Consider the following 12,545-nt stretch of genomic DNA (forward strand, 5'->3'; position numbering starts at 1 on the left):
TTTCAGGCCACGCAGAATGCTGTCCATCATGCGCTCAAAAGTAGCCGGAGCATTACAGAGGCCAAAAGGCATGACGGTAAATTCATACAGGCCATCAGGGGTGACGAATGAGGTTTTAGGGCGGTCGTCAGCTGCCATGGGGACCTGCCAGTACCCAGAGCGTAAGTCGAGAGAAGAGAAGAGTTCCGCTCCTTGAAGGCAGTCCAGAGCATCATCAATGTGCGAAAGAGTTTCATGTGACCTTATTCAGGCGGCTGTAATCAACGCAAAAACGAATAGAGCCATCTTTCTTTTTCACGAGGACCACGGGAGAAGCCCAGGGACTGTGTGAGGCCTGGATCATGCCACTTTGAAGCATGGTGTCAACTTGGTCTTTAATAACTTGGCACTCAGTGGCTGAGACACGATATGGGCACTGACGCAGAGGGGCGTGGTCACTGGTGTCGATATGGTGGGCGACAGTCGACATGCGGGTCAAAGCGGGTTGGTGCGAATCGAAGGAGGAACGAAATTGATGAAGCAGAGCGAGAAGTTGAGTTCGTTGAGGTGCAGGAAGAGAGGCGTCGATGGAGGGAAGGAAAACGTCTGGAGACGAAGTGTCGGGTGCAGGAACCGGCGGGCTGACGGCAATGACGTCAAGGGATGGGGAATTGTCATTTTCATCGCGGTAGAGAATGAAGTCAATGATTTGCATGGTACCCAGGCACTCACCGCGACGCACAGCGGAAGCATATGTAAACGGATTGGTCACGAACAACGCGCTAAGGCGAGCTGACACAGTGAGGTCGGCATAAGGTATGGAGCGGTACTTGCGGCACAGAAAGAGGGGCGATGGTGTAAAAAGTATGTTGCCGTCGCGAACAAGGTCAGAAGTGAGGGGCACAAGAACAGAAGAACAGGCAGGCAGTTCAGTGTCTTCAGCAACGACGGCTTTGGCAGGAGCAGCAGAAGGGGCATCGAGCGGCGAGGAACCGCTGAGTGCAAAGAACTCAAGTTCAGCACGAGCACAATCAATGACTGCGTTATGGCACGACAGAAGTCCCAACCCAAGATGATCTCAAGAGAGCAGGTTGGTAAAATGACGAATTCAATCACATAGAGGATTTCCTGAATAACGACGCGAGCCGTACACGCGAGCATAGGTTGACCACGTCTTCAATGTAGCTGGTGAACGTCTCACCCGACTGCTGAGAGCGCTCGCGCAAGCGGTGTTCGGCGCGTAGCTTGCGCACAGCAGGACCTCCGAACACTTCGGTGAGGTTCGCCTTAAAAGCAGTCCACGTGGAGAAGTCTGCTTCATGGTTTCGAAACCACAGGTTGGCAACGCCAGTCAAATAAAAGAAGACATTGTTCAACTTGGTGGTATCGTCCCAATTGTTATATGTGCTCAACCGCTCGTATGATGTGAGCCAGTCTTCAGCATCATGATCGTCAGTACCGCTGAAAAGTGCCAGGTCCCGCTGCCGGAGGGAGCCGGAACAGAGGCCTAGTGAGCCAACCTGCACGGCTTGGTGGTGGGCGGCTTCAGGCATAGCGGGGCATAGCGGGGGTCGGTAGCGTGCGGTTGCACAGGTCCAGGGTGGTACAAGGATGCTAAACCGAACCTCCACCGAATGTAACGGGGGCTTAGGTTAATGCTGAGGCGGCGGCGAAACCACGGCGGTGACCGAGTCTCTGGTCTATTCAGGTCAGCAGGCGGTCGGTCTGAGCGATGGCAGTGCGGCTACCTCTTCTTCTTTTCCTCAGTAAATATAGGATGATGCCCTTCTTCTTCACACATGAATGAATTTTTATGGCGCAAGGGCAGCTGTGGCCAACGAGCGCCACGGAACAAGGTTTTATTTTTCTTTTACTCATGGTGGGGTCAAAGACCCATTACCCAAGCATTTCACCCTATAGAAGCTGAGCACCAGACCAGCAGAAAACTTGAACCCATTTTATCTCCGGTGGGTACCCGGCAGCCCTGGGGAACCACAATAAATGTTCCATTTGCAGTTGTCCTCTCATTGCATGGCCACTTTATTCAATCTTTCATATAGCATATATTTGGATACACTTAGCATTCTCACATATGCCTTTTATAGTGGCACATCTGCTAAAACAAACTTCTTATAAGACCCCAGACTATAGTCAGATGACGAAACAGTAAAATTCTGCTTTCAGGTAAAGGCCAAAATCTGCCAAAATGGTGGAAAAAAATGTGGTCCTTACCCACATATATACAATACTTCCAACACCCTCTCAGGATACTGTACAATATAATGCAACAAATTTTCCCACAAATGAACGAGTTCTGAAATGCGGGTTCTGCTTCAAAGAAGCATTCGCAAAACGAAACTAACTTGAAAGCTTATTCTGCAATACAACTGTTAAACAATTCTTCAGACTTTAAGATTGGAATGCATTTGATTTTTCTGACTTCTCTCTACCTCTGTGAGACATTGCAGTAAATTGTGACTGAAATTTCACATGCACCAAAACTTGCTGCTTGACTTTTCGGAATGCCTTCATGCTCACCTGCACGTCGCCCCAGCAATCATGAAGGCGAATTCTGAATCCTATTTGAACTACAAAACTTAAAGAATTTGTTTAAATCAAACTCGTTAACATCGGTTTAGATGACCAGACTAACATGTTTCCTATGGGATGACACACAGCTCACTAACTGCACATTGTGCGCTTTTTTTTATTCTGCAACGCCTCCATTCTTTCATTTGTGCGAAGTGCCATACATGACCCTGTATTAAGCTTTATGTACCCACAGTTCCCAAAACTGGCTAAAGCAGCATTTGAAACTTTAAGTAATTGAACACTTGCATTTCATCTCATGAGTGTGTTTCTATGTAAAATGAGGACACATACACACAAGCATGCAAGCACGCATGCACACGTGCAAGGAAGAAGGCTAGGAATGCACCTTGAACAACTTCTGCATCAGCTGCCGAAATTGATCGGCTGCTGCCCTTGCTGACCGAGTGCTCCACAACTGTACCAAATATGTTGGCAAGAAGGTCCAAAGTAGCGCAGATGGCATCGTCTTGTTGCCTTAGAATCCACATGGGGCTTTCTGCAAGGTTTCAAATAAAAATGGTGCAGCACACGTCATACACAAAACTTGACAGTAACTAACAAACACTCGTGCATCAAAGCAGAGGCAGCAGCTGTGAAGCACTACGCTTGTTTTCGATCACTTCCCAAAGTGACTCAGACAATAAAGGACACCGTAATAGAGGGCTTCAGATAATTTTGACCATCTGCGGTTCTTTAATGTGCACTGGCATCCCACGGTACACGGCCCTCAAGCATTCTGCCTCCATCGAAATTCAACAGCGGCAGCTGGGATCGAACCCACACCTTTTGGGTCAGCAGCTGAGCACCACAACCACTGAGCCACTGTGGCAACTTTAATGACAACAAAGGATGGCTTATGTCATTAGTGAATTATTGACAGTTCTGTCTAGAAAGCAGGAGGCAAGTAGCTGTTAGTGGCATCAGAACTGTAAACCTAAGCGGTCAAGTCAAGTCCCATGGGTAGCATTTCAGCGCATCTTGTAATTCATCTGTGCTATGCAGTCGAGTCCGCTTATAACAAACATGACCATCTCATGGCGTCCGCTCGTTATATCCCGAAGTTCGTAGTAAGTGGACCAGAGCTTTAAAGACAGCTGCTTGTCAAACGAAAAAAATTTTTCTTTCCGAAAAAGTCCGCGATGATCGTCTCTTTTTGCAGCGCAGATCCGATGATTGAGGTTTCCAGATTATTTTAAGCAGAAGCGTGCTATCGCCGAGGCCCTTGGCATAGACAAGTTGTCTGAGGCTATCTATGTAGCTCATTGCTACAGGCACGCTTATGGGTGCTGGCTCCGAAGCTTCATCCTCATCTGATTCCTCTGCGCCACTCTCGTTCCGCACTTCAGAAACGATGCCCTCGTTTGTGCACTGTTCCGTGGTGTCGGCGTCATCAACAGAAATAAAATCATTCCAACCAATGTCATGACCCCCATGTCGGAGTTGGTGACACGCCGCCACAAATTGCCGCTGGGCTGGTCATCTTCCGAAGAATCAGGCTCGGCATCAGACACTGTGTCGACGAAGCCGCCCTTGCGGAAGCAGTTTTGCTAGCCAGTGGCCGTCACCACCGCACAGGCCGCTTTAATAATCTCTACAGCTGAACACAATGGAAGTGGGCTCGGTGTTCCCGTCCGCCATCCCGAATTACAACCTGGGCCCAAGATTTGAACTAAGCCAACGAAACGTCCGCACCGCAACAAGAGTGACAAAAGCGCGTGACGGGGTGGGCGTGCAGCATGCACAGTGGCAATCAAGCCAATCAAGCTAAGGATGCACACGCACAGCGCCATCGGAGAGACCAATAAGGGGCGACCATGAGTGTCAGTGCAGCCACCTCTTGGCTCCCACGAAAAGCCTGCTTCACAGTGCGCGGCCTTCGCGATCGATACTGGCGGCGGCGGCGTTGTTCGCAGAGGCCACGCGTGGATTTGGAAGAGGGTGAGGATAAAGGAGTGGAGTTGCGAGGAGGGGCGGGAGGGCGATCTTGGAAGTCGCGTCGGCAACGAAAGGGTAGCTCGCTCAAGTGCGGCACGAAACAGGCGGGCAGTTCGCTCGTGATGAGGCTTGGGAAAGCATACCGCACGCCGGGCGCACAAAGAGGTTGGAGGCAGGTTATCTCGCATCACAGCGCCGTCCGTTCGCTGTAACCGATCAGCAGGGCTTAATGACGTTTGTTATACGTATGATTTTGTGCCATTGAAATAACGTAAATTTTGACGGTTGCGCAGGTCTCGTTCGTTACAACCGAAAGTTCGTCTTAAGTGGGGCCGTTATATGTGTGCTCGACTGTACATGCAACTTTTTTAAAACGAAGATTTCCTGGGCCTGGTTACATGCAACACTGCACTGTGTTTTGCCGCTTGAAAATTCGTCATGTGGTATGAGATTACGGTGACCGTTGATGTTGCCAGCATGCAGCTGGCTGTAATTTGAAGGCAACACCGAGGCTACCAGACAACCAGGCCTGCACTCTATCACTCGTTCTGGAAGCAGCCAGTGGCAAGCTGCACTTGGAGCTGATGCTGCATGCTGGCACCAACATTGCAGAACTCCATGAAACTAGTGCAGCCAAATCAAAGAGAACTTATGCTGTCAAAGTGTTCTCCGATATCAGGCCATCCCGTTTGTCGTCCTGCCTGCCATTGCACGCAGTCAGAGGTAAGCAAGCGACTATGCAGCATGAAATTCAGGTTTGAGTAAAGCTATTTCGACGATCTCCTGCCGCACCATTCATACCTGGACACAGCCTCCATTCGGAAGTCCATTTGATTTAACCGGTGTGAGATCCATTGCGTCTGAATTAGCGAGCATCCGACACTCGCTGGGACAGAGCCGTCAGTTTGAATCATCCGGATTTCCGAATTAACGGAGGCCAAAGCAATGAGCTTTTACTGTACTTGGGAAAAAAAAATTGTTAGCTCACCACAGTAAGAGGTTGGTCAATCTTTCCAGCAGCCTCCCCAAGATCAGCAAGAAGCAACTCCGCGATGGTGTCCACATCCTCAGTCTCCAAAGCGGCCGTTATCTTTTCTGCAACAAGAGTCAGAAATGAAATGGCAGGTGCAGCTTCCTTGGAACATATCCTTCTCTGAATGAAGGAACAATGTTCATGAGCTTGCACTGCAAAACAGAGGGCATTTCCTTCCTTCTGTTGCCTCCTGTTAAGTACTATGTTCGAAGTCGTACAGTTTGGCACATTAGTAGACTGTGCTAGGTGCCAATCATGAGCCAAACATGTTGAACTCAACAAAATGCACACGTAGAAGCATAACAGCTTGGCAAATGCAGCAAGGCATCACACAGTGTCCGCGTCATGGGAAGATGGAAGCACTGCCAAGAACCAAGAAACCTCAAAAGTTTTACCCCAGTTCTTGGAGCCCTTCGTTACACACATCAACAACTACTGCAGGTGATAATCAAGACCTCGCAGGTTGGTAGCCGTGGCAATGTAAAGCACTTGCACTCACTGTCAGCAGCGATGTTGCTGAGCTCTGGCAACCGCTGCAAGGCCGTGCTTGCGTACGCCAGTCGAGCAAGAGACACCTCCGAGGCGTCTGTCGGCATAAAGAATGGACGCACCATTGTGAGAAGTTGCCCCTCGTCCAGTGAGGAGCTCAGGTCATCACACACAAACACCAGTGCGGAGGTCAAACCTACAACAAGCACGATGGCAGTTGAAAAAAAGAATGGCTACTTCAAAAAATGGGCTCCGACTGGTCAATTATGTGAGCCACTTTGATTAACTTTCTCATCGCTTTCTTTTAATCTCCTTCTCCCCCATTCATGAAGAAGTGGGGTGAATGTATCATATTTGAAACTCCACCTACGTGCAGACCTCAGGCATCAAACACACCACAAGACAAAGCCAGTGAAAAAACTTCTTAAGCTGACATAAGTTATGCCTTACGCTAAGGCTCAATCACAACCAACCACAATCGAATGAATGTGTATGATGCCATTCTGACAACCCCTCATGGAATCATGGAAAAGAAAAAAAATGTGAAAGAAACCAGAGAAAAAGAAAAATATGCAAACCAGCAAAGGCCATGCGTCGATCAAATGCAGGACAATTATAAGAATACACGCATGCTAGGAGCAGAGAGGGGACATTCTGCACACACCATTTCTTGCTCTGCTCTGTGGGCTCAAACAGGAGGCGCCTCAAGGTGCCAAGGACAACTCCTTGCTCAAGAAACTTGCAGAGATCCTGAAACAAAGAACCCCTGCAGATTGAAAGAAACTGCAAAAGGATCACAGAGGTCAACTGGCGTGCAGTCATGACTGAAACGTTACCCAAAGGATGAAAATTTACAGATGGGTTGTAATTCTCTTTCCTGGCTAGTTCTACCACCATGCAGCCAAAATCAAAGAACCTGAACCGAGGGGCTACAACACAGTATTAAGTAGGGGAAAAGGCACAAACAAATAAAAAGAAAATCGGACTTGAATTACAGAAACATTTCTTTTTTTACTGTTTTGCCAACTGCTGTCACACTTATCCCTCACACTACTCCCAGTGCGTATGTCATTCATAATAAACTGCTGTTAGCATGTTTTCTGTAATGCTTTTATGCAGCCACAGCAAAGCAAAGGTGAGTAGGCAAACAGTGACAACAATTCAAAGTGAAATCAGTGACAACTATTTAATGCAATGCATGTAACATAGCTGACACAGTGCACTCACCTTGCCAAGTGCAGGCACTGCTTGCACCAGCTCTGGTTCAGTGCCAGCTAGCCAAATTTGGAGAGAATCCCGAGCAAATTTTTCATCCACGTCCTGCACAGTAAAGGCATAATTCTGAGCCAACCACAATAATCAAATGTGCTCGAAATGCACCCATCATGCTAGCTCAAACAAATAGTGGACATTTTTATCCACATACTATACGTTCCCCCAAGACTTGTAATGGGGTTGGTTCATAGCCCTGAACAATCTGGATCCATGGTTATGCCAAATATGACCAGATGAACCAGGTGGCAGGTAAGCTTGGTCCAGCCAAGAGGTGAAAACTTTGCTGACAAATCGAAGGATCTGTGCAGACTAATTTAATTTACAAAAGAAACAATTGTTGGAGAGAACAGAGAAGCACCGAGAGAGGAAGAGAGGTGGGCACGGCGCCGACAAGGCAGAAAATAGTACGACACATGGCCCCAGTTGCAAAGGCACTCACTGCAGAGAGCTTAGTTGGAAATTGGTACCGATGAACTGAACATCACAGAAGAGGTGAAGCTCTCGTTGCAGCTAGCACTTCTAACGTAACCTATCATCTTTCTTCAGTAGCCATTTAAGGTTCCAGTTAATAGCTCTGCCTTGGTGTCCCTTGTGGGTCTTGAACTATGGTCACTTCCCAGAAGGATGGTACCAAAAATCCAGAACTCTGCAAGTATGAATGGAGAGCTGAAGACTACTACAGAAGCTGCTACCGAGAACACTGAAAGTGTAGAACTTTACACTGCCAGCAGCCAGGACCCGACGTCCTTGAAGAAGAAGACAACCAGTTTCTGCACTAGAGCGACAGAAACACCGAGCACCGACGGTATTTCGTACCAGCATTACCTGTGCACTTTTCTCTTCAACTTGAAAAGCTTTGTCGTGCACGGCACTCAGCTGGCATTGCAACAGTAATTGAAATCTTGGCAACCCGCCATCCTCCCTATCCAAACACGTAGTTGAGCTGCATGTTAATCTGACCATTCTTTTGATAGAGGCATCCCCACCCAATGCGGAATATGAAAACAAAGCGCGCCTGATGACTGGGAGCTAGGAGCCAAGCTCCAAAAGCAGCTGGAAGCTGCGCCTCCATCTGTTATAGATTAATGTGATGCGAAGGAATGCGGAACTGCAACATGCTACCAACTAAAATCCACATGCATCAGTTCGATATTTAAGCTCTCAGGACGCATCAGAGAGAAGCGAGGCCAATAGGCAAACTTTTTAGACCAGAAATCAGCAGGTTTGATGGAACTATGCTCATGACTATAGCTCCTGGGATCAGTATGAAGCTTCAATACATAGCAATGAAGCTCTATCAAAAGTCATAAAAAAGCTACTGCACTGGAAAAGCAGGAGATATGAGGAGTCTTTCCTTTACTGAAGAAAATGACCACAGTGCACCTGACCTAGTTAATGAGCAGTCTAGGAGAAAAGAACTTGCTCTAAATGATCACAACTCACCTGCTATGGCTAGCAACCATTCTGTTCATTGGCGACACAGAAGCATTACAGCATTTAATGATGAAGTCATTAAGAATGTAAGATGCCTTGGGTGTGGAGCAAGTGGAGCGCAGTGCCTCACTCAAGAAGCCTGTTGAGAACTTTGCCCTGAGAAATGATAAAACAACAATGCAAAGACACAACCGAAGCAACCAAGACCGGTTTGAAGGGTATTCCGCATGGTTAGACTCTGAACAAAGAAGTTCACAGCAAAGAATAAATGCAAGAAATTGTCGGACTCATACAGAACCAAATAAACTCGGGTCAAGTCATTACAGGCATTAAAGCAGAGACTATTGCACTGCACACACTGCATCTCGGGTATTTGAGCATCATAACAATTCCAGGCACGCTTCGTCATATATATACCGAAACACATTATAACAGATGCTGAAGGCTACATATATACCCCGCTACCCACAATGAAGTGTCTTCATTGTGGGTAGCGGGATTGATGATAGCGCACGTGCCTTAGAAATTTGTTTAATGTTTTTTTGGTGTCTTCATTGTGGGTAGCAGGGTTGATGATAGTGCATCTGCCTTGGAAATTTGTTTAATGTTTTTTTTTTTGAGGGCCGGTGGTTTATTGCATTTGGGTGATTACAGTACATTTGCGTTTGACGGGACAATCTTACATGTGTGTGTGTATTGTATAAATTGACTTCTTACTGTCGAATAAAATTCAGTTGTAAGTTCAGCGCCTTCCGTGTCTCTCGTCTCGTCCTCTTGTGTGTGTTTTAACGCTGGTTTTTAATGCGATGGATAAACACCAACTCGCCCAATCCTCAGTTCTTCTGCAAAGGTGTGCATGCAACCTTCCAAACCCACACAGATTTTTGTTTTTGCAGCCACACTCATTTTTGTTATGAAATTAAACTTCAAAGCCTATGTTTACGAACCGGTGTGGACAGTGGTGGTCCCCAGTCCGGCGCACCCACATCCCACATACGGACGCTACAAAAACGGGCACTTCTGACCTCTTTCAAAATTTCAGAACCATTTTCTTGACGCTGCAACATGATGGCTTTATAACTTGGTAGGGTGGCTTCACCATAGAGCAGTGGTGTCGCGTGAAGAAGGCACACGCGAAGCCGAAGTTGAGTTTTTATTTTCAAAACAAAATAGTTGTCAAGGAAGTTGACGAAAAGACATTAACATGCCTGACTAAGCGTAAACTTCCTATAACGTCGCACATCACAGAATGGATGGCGACAGATGCCACACAATATACATACAGGTTTATTGTCATACATGTCTGCCATATCCACCCCGCCCCCCCACCTTTTTCTAGCTATGCTCAGACCTGCTACTACATTTCGCTATATTTCGATGCATTTCGCATAGCGCAATCAAGAGGGTTATGCCTCAAAGAGACAACTTTAAATCTTGGCCGTGCACCCTAGTGACCACACTGCCGAAGCCAGCGTGCATCCAAGAATCAACTTACGGCATTTTCCTCGTTGGCCCAACTTACTATGCATACATAGGCATGGAACAAAATATACAGAAATTAACCCACCTTAGTGCTATGCTGCTGTATTGCGCGTGCTTTACATAAGGTGACCAAACGTCCCGATTTAGGCGGGACAGTCCCGCTTTTGCAGCCATGGTCCCGGTGTCCCACCGAGGTACTTGTGGGACGGCGTTTTGTCCCACTTTGGCTTTAACGAAGCATTGGTTGATAAATAGCTCTCAGGATCGCCTCCTTTTAAACATGGCTGGTGCGAGTAACGCGAGCGAGTTTATTTTTACCTTTTTTCTGCTTTACAAATCGTATGTTTTCGGAACGGCCTAGAAAGGTACCTTGTCTCCATCACTAGCGGCTTTATCCGCTCTATCCATCACAGTACGGCAGCACCACCTGACTAAGGTGGTACTACCCTAACCTGACCGTGGCCTCCCCAAACTCGCGTCTGCTTTCATGGCTGGCTGAATACTGGATAGGCCGGACAAGGCTTGCTTCCGTGAGGGCTCGGAGGCTCGCATTGTCCGCGAGCTGTGCCGCGTTCGCCGATGCTCGTTGCGATATGCTTGCGGCCTATAGGGCGCTGCGCATGCTACTATACACTGTGGCCGCAGGGCAGTGCGCGCACCCGTGAGCGAACCTTGGTGAGCCTCTGTGCAGTCCTCGAACAGACGGGCTTGACGTCCCGTTTATTCTCCGCCAGGTAGTTGCACGCAGTGACCGAACACTCCGCGAGTCCTATCTTGGACGATTAACAACTGGATGCCCTACTCCAGTTGTAGTCAACATTGTAGTCAACATTGCTCCGTCATGAACTAGCCACGCGCACAACCCATACACATTTCTTTTGGTGTAAATAGTTTGTGTATATTACCTCTCCCCCTATCCCCTCTTCCTGTCCCCTCACCTCTTTCATTTCATTTCTCCATTCTGCCTGCTATCCTTTACTTCCGCTGCCCCAGCTCAGGTGCTTCAGTATCCATGGCAGATGCCGGGGCTAGCAAAAATCTTTTCCTTCCTTTTTATTATTCTTTAAATAAAAACCATTACTACTACGGCGTTTGAGGCGGAGACGCTACCACTCCGCCACGACAGCTCAAGGTTTAACCATGAATAAAGGCGCATGTAGTGAATGCGCGTCTTTCATATATTAACTCTTCGAACTAGATATCGCCGCGCTTACGCTACGCATATCCTGGCTGTCGATAGACAAGTGTCCGTCTCTCGTCAAGTCCTTTTTCGAAGACCCATGTGGAGAGCTCTGGCTCTATTTTTTGCATTGTCAAGCTGCTATGTTTGAAGCTATATACTGTACTCCAAATTTTAGTTAAAGACAGCTGTGGAAGTCTACAGCGCCTTAAGCCAGCTGCAGACCAAAGTGCAAGAAAGATTTGAGCAATCATATTTCTGCCGCCAAGTGTGCGCTCAAGGGCAACAGAGCTCGAAGAACAGCTAGGGACAAGTTCGAAGAGAAGAGGTTGTGAGTACTGTGGTGAAGTTTTATGCAACTTGAGCGTCATACCTCGACCGATGGTGCCAGCAGATTGATGAAGTCAGAAGCCTTCTATGGGTCTCGCTTGGGTCATCCCCATTAGAAAAACTAAAATGGCTTTTGAGTGTTTGGAATAAAAATGTATGATTGAATGGTCACTTCGTACTACCCCCCCCCCCCCCCCCCCCCCCGTCCCACTTTGGGTTCCATAGAATATGGTCACATTAGCTTTACATAATCCTCGGATCAGGCCTTTTGTTCTTAGATGAGAACTACTCTCGGCGCGATGAGCGACCGTGCTTCCTGCGGGCTGGGATAATTGGGCTCTCGAACCTATTCTCTTGTGGCCTCTCGTGGTGAACGAGCAACCTGCGAAACGGCATCCTGAGTCGTGCAACTCTCACTGAGCACCTTTCCAATGCACCGTTCTCTCCTCGCGAAAGAAAAGGAGCGCGCCACAGACCTTATGAATGGAACTGCACTTACCGTTTGTGTCTGCCGAGCTAGCGAAGTAAAAACACCGTGCACAAGGTGCAAGTCAACCGAGCGGCGCGCATTGACCCTTGGCAGAGAGGCACCATTTGCAAGCAGGCGCCTGTGCTGGCGTCCCACCGTTGTCATGACAACAAGTGCTGTACTTCAATGTCTGTGCTTCGGAATTATTTTTTTCTCGTAGAAAACATCACTTGTAACAATAATCTGCAACATTCGCTAAGTTTTCTTTGACAAACGCGACACATCGCCGAACATGACGTACGGGCGCTCACAGCCAATCCTGCCTCGCTTACAACCAGGTCGAAATA

General features: G+C 47.8%; 1 protein-coding gene across 1 annotated transcript in view; it reads right to left on the bottom strand.

Moving 5' to 3' along the window:
• Positions 1-12,325, bottom strand: part of LOC144110769 (HEAT repeat-containing protein 1-like) — a 62,131-nt gene extending 49,806 nt beyond the window's left edge. Inside the window, exons 1-6 of the mRNA XM_077643914.1 lie at positions 12,229-12,325; positions 7,256-7,348; positions 6,693-6,778; positions 6,039-6,125; positions 5,495-5,601; positions 2,918-3,067 (exon numbers count right to left, since the gene is read on the bottom strand). The gene's annotated coding sequence lies outside the window, so the exon portion shown is untranslated. The remainder of the gene's footprint in view (positions 1-2,917; positions 3,068-5,494; positions 5,602-6,038; positions 6,126-6,692; positions 6,779-7,255; positions 7,349-12,228) is intronic.
• Between the last annotated feature and the right edge of the window lie 220 nt (positions 12,326-12,545).

Source organism: Amblyomma americanum, chromosome 1 (genome assembly GCF_052857255.1).
Source record: "Amblyomma americanum isolate KBUSLIRL-KWMA chromosome 1, ASM5285725v1, whole genome shotgun sequence".
NCBI lineage: Eukaryota > Metazoa > Arthropoda > Arachnida > Ixodida > Ixodidae > Amblyomma > Amblyomma americanum.